The sequence below is a fragment of the Lissotriton helveticus genome, chromosome 5_1, assembly GCF_964261635.1.
Source record: "Lissotriton helveticus chromosome 5_1, aLisHel1.1, whole genome shotgun sequence".
Classification (NCBI taxonomy): Eukaryota; Metazoa; Chordata; class Amphibia; order Caudata; family Salamandridae; genus Lissotriton; species Lissotriton helveticus.
The window spans coordinates 1724084318-1724099997 of record NC_136065.1 but is presented as its reverse complement, the minus strand read 5'-3'; positions in this window follow the sequence as shown (position 1 = coordinate 1724099997).

Below are 15680 nucleotides of genomic sequence, written 5' to 3'. Positions count from 1 at the left end.
CACTGGGATATGGTGGAGCGCCCGCCGCAGAAACCATACTGGGAGATCGACATGATGTTATTCTCGGTCGCCCAGCATGTCAATCTCTGCAGCAGGATTCTCCCCATAATTTTGACCATAGAGTCAATTAGTGAAATTGGCCGATAGCAGTGGGGACTACCCTTGTCTCCTTTTTTAAACACGGGGACAATCGTTGATAGTCCCCAGGACATGGGACAGCCCACTTTAGCAGCTGCGTTAAAAACTGCAGCCAAGATGGGCACCCAAAAACTCGGGTCAGATTTATACAAGTCTGGAGGGATCCCATCAGGACCTGGGGCTTTTCTAGCAGTAAGTCCTTCTATGGCCTCCATAACCTCACTGCTATCAAACCTAATAGTGCCTCCCCTAACGCCAGGAAGTGACTCAGCTCTTACAGGGGCTACTGAAAAATACATTTGTTTAAAGTGCAATTCCCACTCCTCCTTGGTTATGCAGCAGTCCAGACCATCACCCGGCTCTTCAGCCAAGAATGGTTTTTTAACTATTGCCCAGAATCTGAAGCTACATTTTAAGGTGGAGGGGTCAAGTATCTCACTCCATGTATCTGCTCTTAAAAACTCCTTGTGGGATTTGAGAACAGACTTATATTCTTTACGGCGTAATTTGACATTCTCCTGGACTCTCGGGGTAGCTGCCAGGGCTGACCTAAGGTTGCGAGCAGCTTTGGAACAATCATGATTGAACCACCGTGGTCCACATTTCTCCATACTCCTCTTTACTGGAACCGACAAAAGATCTCACACCTTCTCCGACAAATTTTGATAGGCAATAAGAACCCGCCGTGGCTCTGCCCCCTCCCGAGTGCAATTCACAATATCCTCAGTGCATGTGTCTGCAATGTTTTTATACAGTAGATCTGGGGTAACCATTGACCATTTGAGTCGCCGACTCCCATCTGTTGTACCCAACCTCCCTGAGCTGCATATCTGTTTTTCCTTGCTAGTCCAGGGTCCCTTCAGGCGAATTATTAAAGGAGTATGGTCACTGAATTCGCTTTGGACAATATCGAACGAATCCAAAAAAGGCAGCATTGTCCGTGATAATAACATGTGATCAATGAAGGTGCCCCTCCCATGCCCCTTGAAAGTAGGAGTTTCAAAACATTTAGAAGGATCCCTGAGTGTCATGGCCAATGAGAGGTCGAGATTGTCCAGTAAAGCATTACAAAGTTTCCCGTCCAGTGTATGTTCCAGATGTAAACCATCCATGCGATCACAACGTAATTCTGTTAGACATCTCTTCAATTGGTCTCCACACAGATGCACATTGAGATCACCCATGATCATAAGGTTATGATTTAAATCCTGCATAGAAGAAGTAATAAAAGCATACAAAACAGATATAAAATTAGGTGCTGAAATAACATTGGTAGCATTATAAAAATTCACCAGACCGGCACAACAATTTTCTCCGATTAGTGCTAAACCCATCATACCAGAGTGGTATGCATCAATTCTGCGTGTTTTAAATGTGACAAGAATAGAAACAAAAATCACCAGCCCTCCCTTTGGTCTACCTCTAATTGATGGTGTAGCTGGTACATAAAAGGCCTTGTACCCTTCTAAAAACTGATCGCACTCGACCAGCCATGTCTCTTGTAGGCAGATAACCATAAATTGCTTAATATAATTGACCCAGTTTATGTCTGCCATTTTTGCAGCCAGCCCCGCAATGTTCCACGAAACAACGTTACTACCACAAGTTTTGTCCTGTGAGTACATAATGGGTACATGTTCGTCAGGGATTATAGTGCCCTGGCCCACAGGCGCCTCATGTCAGTCACACATATCCAGGCCAGATAAAAGCTTGTACCTATTCTGTGTGTTAACATAAAACCCGTGCTGAGGATGACCCATAAAATTAGTTTTATTCTGTGAGTTGAAAACATTTCCAGATCCACTCGGGTTAACAGTATTATATAAGAAGCGGGTGTCCATAACCGGGGTCTGGGTTTGAACCACAGGTCTGGTTAGCCTTTGTTGAGGGGAGTTATTGCAGAGATGTGCATAGAAGTACCCCAACAGGCGCACACATATGCTGCTCTCATTATATATAAATGAAGATGCTCTTAAGAGAACAGTGGCCACATGTTGGGGATGTTTAAAGTGCACGACAATGCAATCTCCACTTCCTATTTTCTTCGATGGGCCCACCCAGTTCACCCTCCTTACTGCCATTATCTGGTCCAGATACGCAATTGGGAAGCCACAGTTTTTGTTAAGCCATGACACGGATTTATTTTTAAGTGAGGCGTGCGATTCAACATAGGGTGAGGCAGGGTGTGTACCGCACGGTGGGACATTAGTCAGGACCACCACAAACGGTGCACAGTCAGGTGGTAAATTCAGATAGCGGTTGCTCCTATGGGGCCTAGTATCTACTCCGTGCCTTGGGACTGGATTGGGCTGCGTCTGCAGGACAGCTATTGCTGGGGTGATTGGCGCAATTACATTTGTTGATGCCCTACTCGCAGAGATAGGTACTACTGCAGTATTACCAGTATTCATCTGTGTTTTACCATGCTCCACCACTACCTGCCTTCCTTCCCCGGGGTTAACCCTTGCACCGGTGACTGCACCCTGGTAAGAAGATACCAAGTCACCAAGCCTAGCCACCTCCGTAGTCAGGGTGTCTATCTTAGTGGTTAGTGGTCTAATCGCCTCCTCTAACTTAGCCTCTAGTTTGGCCTCTAGATTTTTTATAAGTGTAGCGAATTGTTCAATATTTAAATCAGAACTGCCTTCCTTATTTCCACTGAATACAAAAGGGTTGATCAGTGGGGCATTACTGTTTGGGTGTTCTACATCAGGTCTTTTTTTGTTCTGTTTCCCCCCCTTTTTTGTCTGCGCTTTTCTGCAGATACGCACCGGCCTCGAGGCAAGTGGAACAACCTCCAGTTCCTCGCGTGATGTGTCAAGACGATCTAGGTGGACCTCAGCCCTCACCGCAATCGGTGTGATCAGATCTTCTCTGACTGTACCATTGGAACTTGTCTCACCCTCAGCGTCCACCATTAACAGAGTCGGCTCAAACGGAACCGGGGATGGCTTCCCTTCCCTAGAGAAGCACGTTGTTCGCTATTAATCTGGCTAACTTTTTTTACCATGTAATTTTCTATGGTACTGTGGCCATTGGCTGGTTTGTCAATTTTAGATTTAGACATCCTGAAATACAATCTGAACAATCTGTATTTAAATAATAACGCAACCTATGCACAAATATTAAGAAAACATAAAGTCTCACTTGATAGATTAAAAATGTAGGGTCTATTATAAAAAAAACAGGGTCTCTGGCCCAGTCCAGTCTCCTCAGGCCCCTGGGGTCCACAGAGGGCCCGCCCTTTGCCCGGGCTTAGCCCGGCGCCACCTGCGCGCGTCCCGCGGCGCGGAGGGAGCGTCTGAACTTTTGTAGCGCCTCCGGGCGCGCTGGTTGCGAATACCGGAAGTCCCCGCAAAGCTCTCTGGGAGCTGTAGTCTCTGGCCGCAAGATGGAGCTGGAAAATGGCGTGGAGACTACAGCGTCTGGCACCCAGGAGCTACCCCTGCAGGACAGCGTATTTCAGGGCAGCAGGTGAGCTTGGGCCACTTCCTCTCCAACAATGCCCCCCGCTCCACCGAGGGAGCGTCTGAACTTTTGTAGCGCCTCCGGGCGCGCTGGTTGCGAAAACCGGAAGTCCCCGCAAAGCTCTCTGGGAGCTGTAGTCTCTGGCCGCAAGATGGAGCTGGAAAACGGCGTGGAGACTACAGCGTCTGGCACCCAGGAGCTACCCCCGCAGGACAGCGTCTTTAAGGGCAGAAGTTAAAATTCCTTTTTTTGCTTTCTACATTGTAGGTACCCAGCCTAGCCCAGAGGAAGAACCCGATCAATTAAGAACGGGTTTGGAAACGCGTCGGCTCTTCCAAGGATACTCATACCTTGGCTGTCTGGCTCTTCCAAGGATACGCATACCTTGGCTGTCTGTATGTTCCAAGGATACTCATACCTTGGCGATTTTAAGGATTTGGACACCTTAACTCACTAAAGGGCTATAAAAATGGACCCGTTGAATTTATAAACTATATAAGCCCAGAGAGACTAGTCCTATAAAATTAGAGAAAACCAAAAGTCAGGACTATAATGTGAATATACTCTGGTGTACCGATTTTTGTTTATGTATAAAATGTTTTCAAATGTTTGGAACATATTTAATGTTGTGATTTATGTATTCGCACATAACTAATTCCTGATTGTATTTGATCGAGTATCATAAGAATTGTCTAATCAGTTGCTTTATGTTTAGGTGTGTCAAAACCTCAGACATTCATAATGAGAAATGGTAATTTAATGAAATATGAGAAACAAATGTATGAATAAAATACAGGAGCTTTCGAAATTAAAAAAACGAAGCCCCCAGTCTGCTTCATATAAAGAGCAGTCTTTTCAAAATTCGAGTCCAGGCATTTACTTGTTGTAATATTAAAAAATTAGACAGCATTCTTAGTAGTTTTATTTGGGGCTACAAGAAGGCTCGAAGGTCTATGTCAATAATAAAATTTCCACTGGAAAGGGGAGGTTTGAATTTCTCAGATTTCAGAGCATATTTTTTGCATCCTTTTTAGGCCGGCTTTGTAGTCTGTTTGCTGTTAACAATCAATATTTTTTTCACCAAATCATGCTCGGTAGGGACTCAAAACAATTCCTGGCAAAAGTGCAAGACCTAATTATTTTAAACGTGTAAAATTTAAGACTGCGAGAGATGCACTACGTATATGGAATTTGATATTGACTAACTGTAATACTTCCTTTTTCCACAATAAGCTGCCAATATGGGATAATCCAGGGTTTCCCGATATTTTTAGAGATAAAATTGGTCGAGAATGGGATAATTATGGTATTGAGACGTTAGGGGATCTATATGGTACTGATTGCTTTTTACAATTTGCAACATTGAAACTTCTGTATAAATTGCCTGAAAAAATGAGATATAAATATATTCAAATTAGGGACTACTTAATACGTAAAATGAATCTGATAGAAATTACCAGCTCAAATATATGGACTTGTTTCTATTCTGCGAATAAAAAATCATTAATCAGTATGGGATACAAGTGTCTCAGTCAAAATAGTTTGGATGAAGTCCCTAGATTGGCGCTAAAATGGACGGTTAGTTTAGGATTTAATGTGACAGCCCAGAATATCTCAGCTGCTTTAGTTAATATTAGTAAAGTCGTCCAGTCTTCTAGTTTGAAACTTCAATCGTACAGGACGATTAGTCATCTTTACTACACTCCATTAAAAATTTCAAAATGGTCACAAAATAACTTAAGTAATGATCGTACTAAATGTCCTAAATGTGGTCTGGTGGCAGCAGACCTCATACATATGATATACTCGTGCCCATCACTAGCTAAGTATTGCTCGGACATAGAAAATATTTTAACTCAAAACCAACTGATTAATTTTCCATTAACTGCAGCTGTGGTACTATTGTCTATGTACCCGGTTAGTTCTATTTATAAAGATTTTCTAAATATTGTCCTGGCCTGTGCTAGACTGGTGATAGCGAGGGCTTGGATCTTCCAAAATCCTCCTCATACGACCGAGTGGTGGACATTGGTTCATGACATTTTTACTATGGAAGGTGCAATTGCCAGGAATCGAGGAACCAAAGCAAATGCAAAGTTTGTTAAGATTTGGGGTAATTTCTTGCAAAGTGTGCAATGATACGGATCATGGATGCTTTTTATGTTTATGATGTTATTAATGATTTGTACCGATTAGGAACTATTCCTCTTACTTCTGTTTGCGTTTCTCTTTTTTCTTTTTATTTATTATGAGTTGTATACTGATCTGTACCTGTACCCAATACGAAGTTGTACTAATTTGAATATGATTTACTTTTTCTTTTTGTATATGGAAAATATTAATCTCCCTGACTTGCTTGTCAATAAATCATTTTTTTTTTTTTAACAGAAGACTTTGGGGAATGCAGGCTTTTGTGGATCTACACAGATTCCAGAAGTTTCCACCACAGAAATGTGAGGAAAATTTGTTTTTAGTTTTTGTTACAGATTTTGAGGTTTGCAAGGGATTCTGAGAACAGAACCTGGTGAGAGCCAGACAAGTCAACCCACCCTGGATTCCCCTGGGTGTCTAGTTTTCAAAAATATATAGGTTTGCTAGGTTTCCCTAGGTGCCGGCAGAGCTAGGGTTCAAAATCTACAGCAAGGCACCTTGCAAAAAACAGGGTCAGTTTTCACAGTGAAAATGCGTTGTATCCATGTTGCATTTTGGCCTGTTTCCTGTCGCCCGCTATTCCTACCCACACAAGTGAGGTACCATTTTTCTTGGAAGACTTTGGTGAACATAGAGTGGGTGGAATTTTGTGGATCCACGCAGATTCCAGAACTTTCCACCACGAAAATGTGAGGAAAATTTGTTTTTTTAAAAACATTTTTAGGTTTGCAAGGGATTCTGGGTAACAGAACCTGGTGAGAGTCAGTCAAGTCACCCCATCCTGGAATTTCCTGAGTTTCTAGTTTTCAAAAGTGTATAGGTTTGCTAGGTTTCCCTAGGTGCCGGCAGAGCTAGGGTTCAAAATCTGCAGCAGGCACTTTGGGAAAAAAGGGTCCCTTTTCACTGTGAAAATGTGTGTGTGTCCACATTGCGTTTGGGACCGTTTCCTGTCGCAGGCACTAGGCCTACCCATACAAGTGAGGAACCATTTTTCTCAGAAAACATTGGGGAACGCCGAGTGGGTGGAATTTTGTGGATCTACGCAGATTCCAGAACTTTCCTTTTGCTTTTTTTTACAAAGTTTGAGGTTTGCAAGGGATTCTAGGTACCAGAACCTGGTAAGAGCCAGTCAAGTCACCCCATCCTCGATTCCCCTGGGGGTCTAATTTCCTTTTTTTATAGGTTTGCTAGGTTTCCCTACGTGCAGGCAGAGTTAGGGTTCACATCTACAGCTAGGCACTTTGCCAAAAAAGGGTCCATTTTCACTGTGAAAATGTGGTATATCCGCGTTGTGTTTTGGGCCGTTTTGTGTCACTGGCACTAGGCGTACCCTCACAATTGAGGCACCATTTTTCTCAGAAGACTTTAGAGAATGCCGGGTGGGTGAAGTTTTGTGGATCCACGCGGATTCCTGAACTTTCTACCACCGAAATGTCAGGAAGATGTGTTTTTTTGGACACATTTCTAGGTTTGTAAGGGATTCTGGGTGACAGAACCTGGTGGATTACCCTGGGTGTCTGGTTTTCAAAAATGTATTGGGTTGCTAGGTTTCCCTAGGTGCTGGCAGAGTTAGAGGGTCTTTAGTATGGTGGGCAGACTTTGTCTGCCCTCCATACCCCCAGGAAACGGGACCGCCCGCAGAGGGTGCAGCGCTCCCGCACTCCCAATTAGGATGCACCCGCCACACAGGCGGGCGCATGGTGCAGTTGTGCCTTTCAATACACAACGTGACAGGCACCGCGCTGTGCCTGCCACATTGTACATTGAAATGCAAGGGGGTACCATAGGTAGCCCCCATGTGCACCCCCCACCCCCAGAGTCCCTGGGGGCCCCCTCAGGCAACCTCCGCATGCCTTTCCGTGGCGGCAATGCCGCCACGAAAAGGCATGTTTCCGCCCACATTGTAATATGGCTGGTGGTGTCTAATAGACACCGCCACCAGATTGAACCCTTTGCCGCCAGGTCAACTTGTCGACCGGGCGGAAAAGCAGTGGACGGAACACCCCAGCCATCTTAATATGGCGGGGGTCTTTGCTACAAGGATGGCAGGTGGATCGCCCCCGTCGGGCTGGCGGTGACTACCGCCGACCCGGCGGGGGCGATCCGCCTACCATCCTAATATGGCCCTAAAGGTTCAAAATCTACAGTTAGGGTCCCTTTTCACTGTGAAAATGTGGTGCGTCCACATTGCATTTTGGGCCATTTCCTGTTGCGGGCACTAGGCCTAACCACACAAGTGAGGTACCATTTTTCTCGGAAGACTTTGGAGAACGCGGGGTGGGGCAATTTTGTGGAACCACACAATTTCCAGGATTTTCCACCACAGAAATGTGAGAACAGTGTGTTTTTTCTTTATAAACTTTTAGGTTAGGTTTTAGGATCCTGGGTGAGAGAACCTGGTGAAATCGGCAGAGCTAGGGTTCAAAATCTACAGCTAGGCACTTTACAAAAAAAGGGTCAGTTTTCACTGTAAAACTAAAGTGTGTCCACGTTGCGTTTTGAGTCATTTCTTGTCACAGGCACTAGGCCTATCCACACATGTGAGGTACCATTTTTATCGGGAGACTTAGGGTAACACAGAATTGTAGAGTAACTGCTATTACCTATTGACTTTCGATGCATTTCTGCCTTCCAAATGAAAGACAATATGTAAAAAAGAAGTCGTTTTGAAAAATGACCAATAATTCCCATGCTAGTATGGATACTCACAATTTGGGAAATGTACAAATATTTACTGTTTCTAAACTCTATATTTTGTTCCAATTTCAAAAATACATAGGTGTCTTTCATACCAATTTTTCCATGTATGTATTTTCCCAAATTAATTGCTATGTACCCGGTACATAATAAAAAACTACTGCAATACGCTGCTCAATTATTGGTTCTGGGTTCCCGGGTTCTTGTTGAACCTACAAGTCCTATATATCGCCACAACCAGAAAGGACAAGCATATGTAACAATTTATTGCTTTGAAACAGCTGTGATAATTAGAAGAAGTTACAGGTGAAAACGTTGACACAAGTGGGTGTTTTTTCCAACTAATTTTCAATTGTTCCTGCATTCAATGGTTAGTTTCTATAAAGAAATCTTAAGGATCTACACAAATGACCCCTTGCTGAATTCAGAATTTTGTCTACCTTTTTAAAATGTATAGGTTCCCAGGATCCATTATTGCTTTCATATCCATTTCTCCCATTAACTGGAAAGAGGTTGAAAACACAAACAATAGCATAAAGGGGCTATGTCCCAGAAAAATGCCAAAACTGTAAAAAATGTTGATTTTCTGACAAAACTCTGTGTGTCCCTGAAATTTGGGAAGATGGTGATTTCAGCACCACAGCCCCATTTTTCATACCATTTGCAGGGGAAAAACCAGATGCTTTCATCTGTAGCACTTTTTTCCCATTAAAAAAAAATGTACTGTATTTGGCTCATTTCTGGGTCCCTCCAGGGGAATCCACAAACCCTGGGTACCTTTAGAATCCCCATGATGTTGGAAAAAAGGACACAAATTTGGCGTGGATACCTTATGTGGTCAAAAGATACAGGGGCATAAGCGCGACTTACCCCAAATAGCCAAAAAAAGGCTTAGCACGGGGGGCGGGGGGAAAGGCCTAGCAGTGAAGAGGTTAATAAAATCTTGATTCATTATTCATTAAACCAATAAGCATCATCATTCCCTCACACATCGCATGAGCACAGGAATACACGCGCACACAAGCATTTCACTTATCACAAATGCCAGCATTTGAAAACTTCACTCATACCAACCAGAACATTCCAGAAGAGGTACAGCCTGTGTAGTAGATGTTCAAGCTTCCCTCCTCAAAAATAAACCGGCCAAGGCAGCAGCACTGGCCAGTAGCCCCATGTTGTATTTGTCACTTGCAGCCAGTTCCAGTTTCTTATACGAAAGCATCTCACGAGCTGGTAGCTTAAAGCGCATCCTTGCAATCTTAGTGACTGGCTGACATGTGTCGAACATGCTTTCACTTTGCATGTTGGTATATTGTTGTGAGGCATCACAAATAAATATTTTCAATCAATATAATATGTTTAGAAATGTATGACCTTATTGCTTATGGAACTATTTACAAGTACTGCTGAAAAATTGAATTTGCTGAGCCCAATGGGTTTTAGAATATGTCCTAAAAGGATAAAAAATAAATATGCGTGAAAAGAATGCATACACTGCACTCGAATACAATAAATGAGAAATACAAATGCCAATGAATGCCCGTAATAAAGATAAAGGTCCAGGCTAACGGTTCCTTTTAAATAACAGTTCATGTCCTGCAGAAGTAAACCGACACAAAAGTAGAACAAGCCAGTGGAGAACATTTCAAGGTTAGAGTGCCCGGTTGCTCGTTGACATTCACAATCCATCTACTAACCACTTCTGGATAAATCCATTGGGTTGTAACTCCAGGCCACCCACCACTCTCCACACTGAAATGGAAGATGTTGGTGGTTGGGGGAAAGGAGGGAAGAAGGCTGGAATGGCACAGGATGAGGCGATTGTCAGATCAAAGTTCTTGTCCTAACGGTCAACCTCAGCTTTTGCTAAGGTCTGGACCCCACCCACAGGCTGAAAGGGATATCATAGTGTACAACAGAACTCTCAGCCACAGCAAGAGACCAGAGAACTAGCCCACACATAATCGCTGCATGGCTACTCTGCCCCTTTCTACCTGACCTCAAAACAACATTTGGCTGCTTCAGCCTGAGTGAAGACATGACAATGTACCTGGGGTGTCACCTCTAGTTCTATGGAGTGACATAAGGATGCCTCCGGAACCCTACCTGTTAGTTGTTTCATGATGATCTGCACATTTTGCTGCCAGCTGTGTGTTGGCTGCATGTTGTTGGATCATTTATGTCTTAAGCACTGCCCGGTTTCACAATAATTCCTCTCCCTGGTTCCCTCTTTCCTTTAGCAGTCTTTGTTAAGTCTATACCCTTTACAGATTTCAATCAAAGTGGAAGAGTTAGCTGAGAAAATGTACTTTTCTAGAAATCTCTGCATCAAAGTACCCCATCTCTCCGGACATATATAGGTTCAGCACACCTAGAATGTGAATGTTGTCAGCACACACAGTGGTATACCTGGAACTCCTTGCACATACTACACATACTACAGTTCTTACGTTTCTGCTAAGTCTTGCTATTCTTCTTCAGCTCTACCAATAGGAACTCAGCCATGTAATCTTCGATAAGACCTGCTGTACTTTACCCTCTGTTGTGGGTATCTGCTGCTCCAGCGAAGCCATAGCAACTTAAATAGACGTCAACGTCCTTTAGCTCTGAGGTAGTCTATTGCCTCTGTCTTAGGGCTGAAAGTTCAGTGTCTCCCACTCAGAAGGACCTTTCTCTAAGGCATCCACAGAAATGTCCCCCTAGTCACAACAACAGCCTTGGGGAGAAAAAAAATCTTCTTTTCTCTCCTGCTCCTTTCTAGTCTTCTATAGAGAACATTTCAAAGCAACTTTCGAGCACGAATTCAAAATATGCAGCAGAGGTGAGACACACAGAACTATGGGAGATCCAAGCTTCTGAATACCACTGATGCTTTGCAAGGCCCGCAGGGAAATCAAGTCAAATCCCTGAAGAGTCCTTCTAAACTTGAATTCAGGTGAGCTTTATGGTCCCATGTTCCTGGTAGTTTTCTGTGAGGAGTGGAAGCCCTTCCACTGTGTATGTGGGCTGGGGTATCAAGGGAAGACGCTGAATGGGTAACACTTGAATGGGCTAATCTATATGCATAGTATGTTTGCAGCCTCCTAGAGGCCAATGAGCTCGTCCCAGGCTGCCAGAGGCACAACTTTGTCATCGCACTCCTCAGGATCCCTATACAAGTCACTCTCCTCTCCATAACTGGCAAACCTAGTGGTGTCAACTCAGGCACTTTGGACCTTGCAATGGTTTGGAAAGTGAAATAAAAATAGCCAAATCAATATAATACAGTCTTAGATAATCTTCGCACTGGAGGAGGTGCACTATTCCCAAATATGGTGGCCTCAGCTTGGTGCTGCACCTGTTTAAATTATTGAGCACCATCAATGTTACTCTATTTATTTATTCATGTTCCATTTTATAATGTTGATTTAGGCGCAGTGAGGTGCTTCACTGATAACGTAGACCCAGTGTAACAACAACAGGAGAGAACTTCAGATTGAGAGGATAGAGAATATTGTAGAGAGAAGAGGTAGAACAATAAATGTATATAACATTCTACAAAATATGTGACTTCAGTGCTTTTTTAAGAAGGGCAGTAGATTTGAAGGTAGAAATCTATTAAGGCAGTGATTACAGTTTCTTAATGCTGACAATCAGAAGGCCTGAGCCAGACCTTTGCACTCATGCTTTGTTTTCCGAATTTCGAGTGGCAGATGGAAATGTCTCCTTGGCTCCCTGATCTTCCAGTGGTGAGGACTTTGTTGTTCATGTAGGAGGTTAGTCCCAAAGGCTTCAAATCTGATTCAGCAGACTTTTTAGGTCATTCTGACATAAGGAGGCAACCAATGGATTTCAGGATGGGATCATGCAATCTGATTTTTTTGCCTATTTAACATAACGGATCACTGACATAATATCGACTACAAAAATATAGGCATTTAAAATATCGACTCCAAAATATCGACTACAAAAATATCGAAGTTCTATCTACAAACAGGTAAGTACAAAAATATTGAATCAAAAATATTGTTTAAAAATATGTACTTTGTAAAAATATCGAATTTATTAAAATTAATGTAAAATTTAAAAAATATTAAAAATAAATAACTAAAATATACTTAAAAATACTTAAATAACCTCAAAATTATTAAATAATTAATTTAAGTTAAAAAAATACTATTTATTTGTTAAAACATATATATATATATATATATATTAACTTAATATTATTAAAAAATATACAATATTATTACCGTAGCATAGCAAAAGTGTTAAAATTACTATTCCCACTCCTATGAGTGCAACAGTAGGGAAAGCGTTGGATAGCGTAGGGGTAAAAATTACTATTCACACTCCAGTGAGTGCAACAGTAGGGAAAGCGTTGGATAGCAAGGGGGTAAAAATTACTATTCCCACTCCAAAGAGTGCAACAGTAGGAAAAGCGTTGGATAGCGTAGGGATTAAAATTACTATTCCCACTCCAAAGAGTGCAACAGTAGGGAAAGCGTTGGATAGCGTAGGGATTAAAATTACTATTCCCACTCCAAAGAGTGCAACAGTAGGAAAAGCGTTGGATAGTGTAGGGGTACAAATTACTATTCCCACTCCAAAGAGTGCAACAGTAGGGAAAGCGTTGGATAGCGTAGGGATTAAAATTACTATTCCCACTCCAAAGAGTGCAACAGTAGGGAAAGCGTTGGATAGCGTAGGGGTAACAATTACTATTCCCACTCCAGTGGGTGCAACAGTAGGGAAAGCGTTGGATAGCGTAGGAGTAAAAATTACTATTCCCACTCCAGTGAGTGCAACACTAGGGAAAGCGTTGGATAGCGTAGAGGTAAAAATTACTATTCCCACTCCAGTGGGTGCAACAGTAGGGAAAACGTTGGATAGCGTAGGAGTAAAAATTACTATTCCCACTCCAGTGAGTGCAACAGTAGGGAAAGCGTTGGATAGCGTAGGGGTAAAAATTACTATTCCCACTCCAAAGAGTGCAACAGTAGGGAAAGCATTGGATAGCGTAGGGGTAAAAATTACTATTCCCACTCCAGAGAGTGCAACAGTAGGGAAAGTAAATACTTCATATATTTTAAAAAAATATATAAATTAATATCTAACAAATTAATTAAAAGTAATTACCAATTTAATATTATATAATAATTAATCAATTAAAATTACAAATTAAAATTAATTATTACAATTAGTTACCTATTAATACAAATTAATTACAAATTAACAATTAATTAATTAACAATTAAAAATGAATTAACAATTAATTCAAATTAAATACACTTAAATAAATTGAATGATTTAATTAATCATAAATAAATTACTTCTCACCCTATTCCCCTATAAACCCACAACCCGCTACAGAAAAGTAGTTAGTAAAATGAACATAATTAGCAATTAATCAATTAAATAAAATTCATTGGCAATTAAAATTTAATTATTTACCCATAAAAAATTAACAATTCATTCTAAATAAATACCAACAAATAATTTTACATATTTATTTAATTATAAATAAATTAGTTCCCACCCAATTCCCCTATAAACCCACAACCCGCTACAGAAAATAAATTAGTAAAATTTACATAATTAGCAATTAATCAATTAATTAAAATTAATTGCCAAACAAATTTTAATTAATTACCAAATATAAATTAATTAACAATTAATTAAAAATGAATACCAATAAATAAATTTACATATTTAATTAATTATACTTAAATTACTTGCCACCCTATTCCTCTGTAAACCCACAACCCGCTACAGAATTAAATTTTGCAAAAATTAAAAAAACAAAATTAATTATTTAAAATTAATTATAACATAAATACACACTTTTCACACATATAAAAACATAAAAAACACTATAAAAATTCGATATTATTAAAAATTGGATAATTTTAATAACCTATATTATATACTTTGATATTTTAAGTTCCTATATTTTTAACATTCGATATTACATTACTTATCTTAAAAAGGATATTTTTGATGTCTATATTCAGTCCATTCGATATTTTGTCCATTCTATATTTTAAACTCGATATTATGTCCATTCGATATTTTTAACTCGATATTTTGACTGTTTACCAACATAACATACTGCAGAGTGGATCCTGTCTATTCCCATCAGAGAGGAAATGTTAGTAAATAGTGTCTTGTTGTCTATTTGTTCAAAGGCCGTTGGTAGGTTTAATGGAAGCTGAAAGGAGACTCACCAATCCAGAAAGTGCAGAATGTCACCTAACACTTTAAGAGATGCTGCTTCCTTTGCTGGATCTTGGATAGATGTCACATTGAGGCGAGGCCAATAGCGAGCAACTATCTTTGTATGTTGCAATTTAAGAGGATATCGTTTTAATACATTTAAAAGTTAAGACTGGAGAATAGATGGTCAGAGCTTTTCAGGTATGGCTTATTTAATAGATCTATTTGACCTGATTTAAAGTATGATCGGAATGTACCTTTAGTGAATTATTCAATTAAGTATTTATGATGTTAATAAGTAGAGATAGGAGGATAGTAGGACCGCAGCCCAGACATATTTAGACCAATAAGCGGAACATGTCAAACAGAACAGATAGACCTAAAACAATTCACACACAGAAGAGACACCGGAGTGTCTGCCCAGTGCTGTTTATCAAAACATTGCATGTTAACCATACATTTTTATAAAAAAACATAATAAACTAAAACTGTTCTGGCAAAGTGGTTTGAGTACCTTATTTTAGAGCAGATGTAAGACATGGAATTTGATGGATTTATGTGTTTGCAGTGGTATGTGGAGCATCAGTCACCAATTCTCACCTGTGAGTGAGGAAGTTTGCTTTACTTATTAGCTCCCATTGCCTTTGGGCTAAGACTGCATTTGCAATTGAATGTGCTAGTTGTTAGAAATGGGGGTCTCTAGTTGACAGGTTGTTACCCTGTCCAAGTAGGGACTCTTCTTCATAGTCAGGATAAGGGGGATACACTACTGAAATAACACCCGCTCAACCCCTTGAGGCTTATCTCAGAGGCTGTCTATGAAGCATTTGCACATAACCAACAGTAATACAGTGAAAAACTACAAACAAACACCACAACAGTTTTAGAAAAATAACCAATATTGTATCCATGCAAACAAGATCAAAAACTATAACCATCCACCAAGCAGTTCTCAGGGTTCTCAGTAATCAAAATTAGACTTAAAATACAGTTCCTTGAAGTCAAAAGCTACATCCGGGCCTACCATGGCA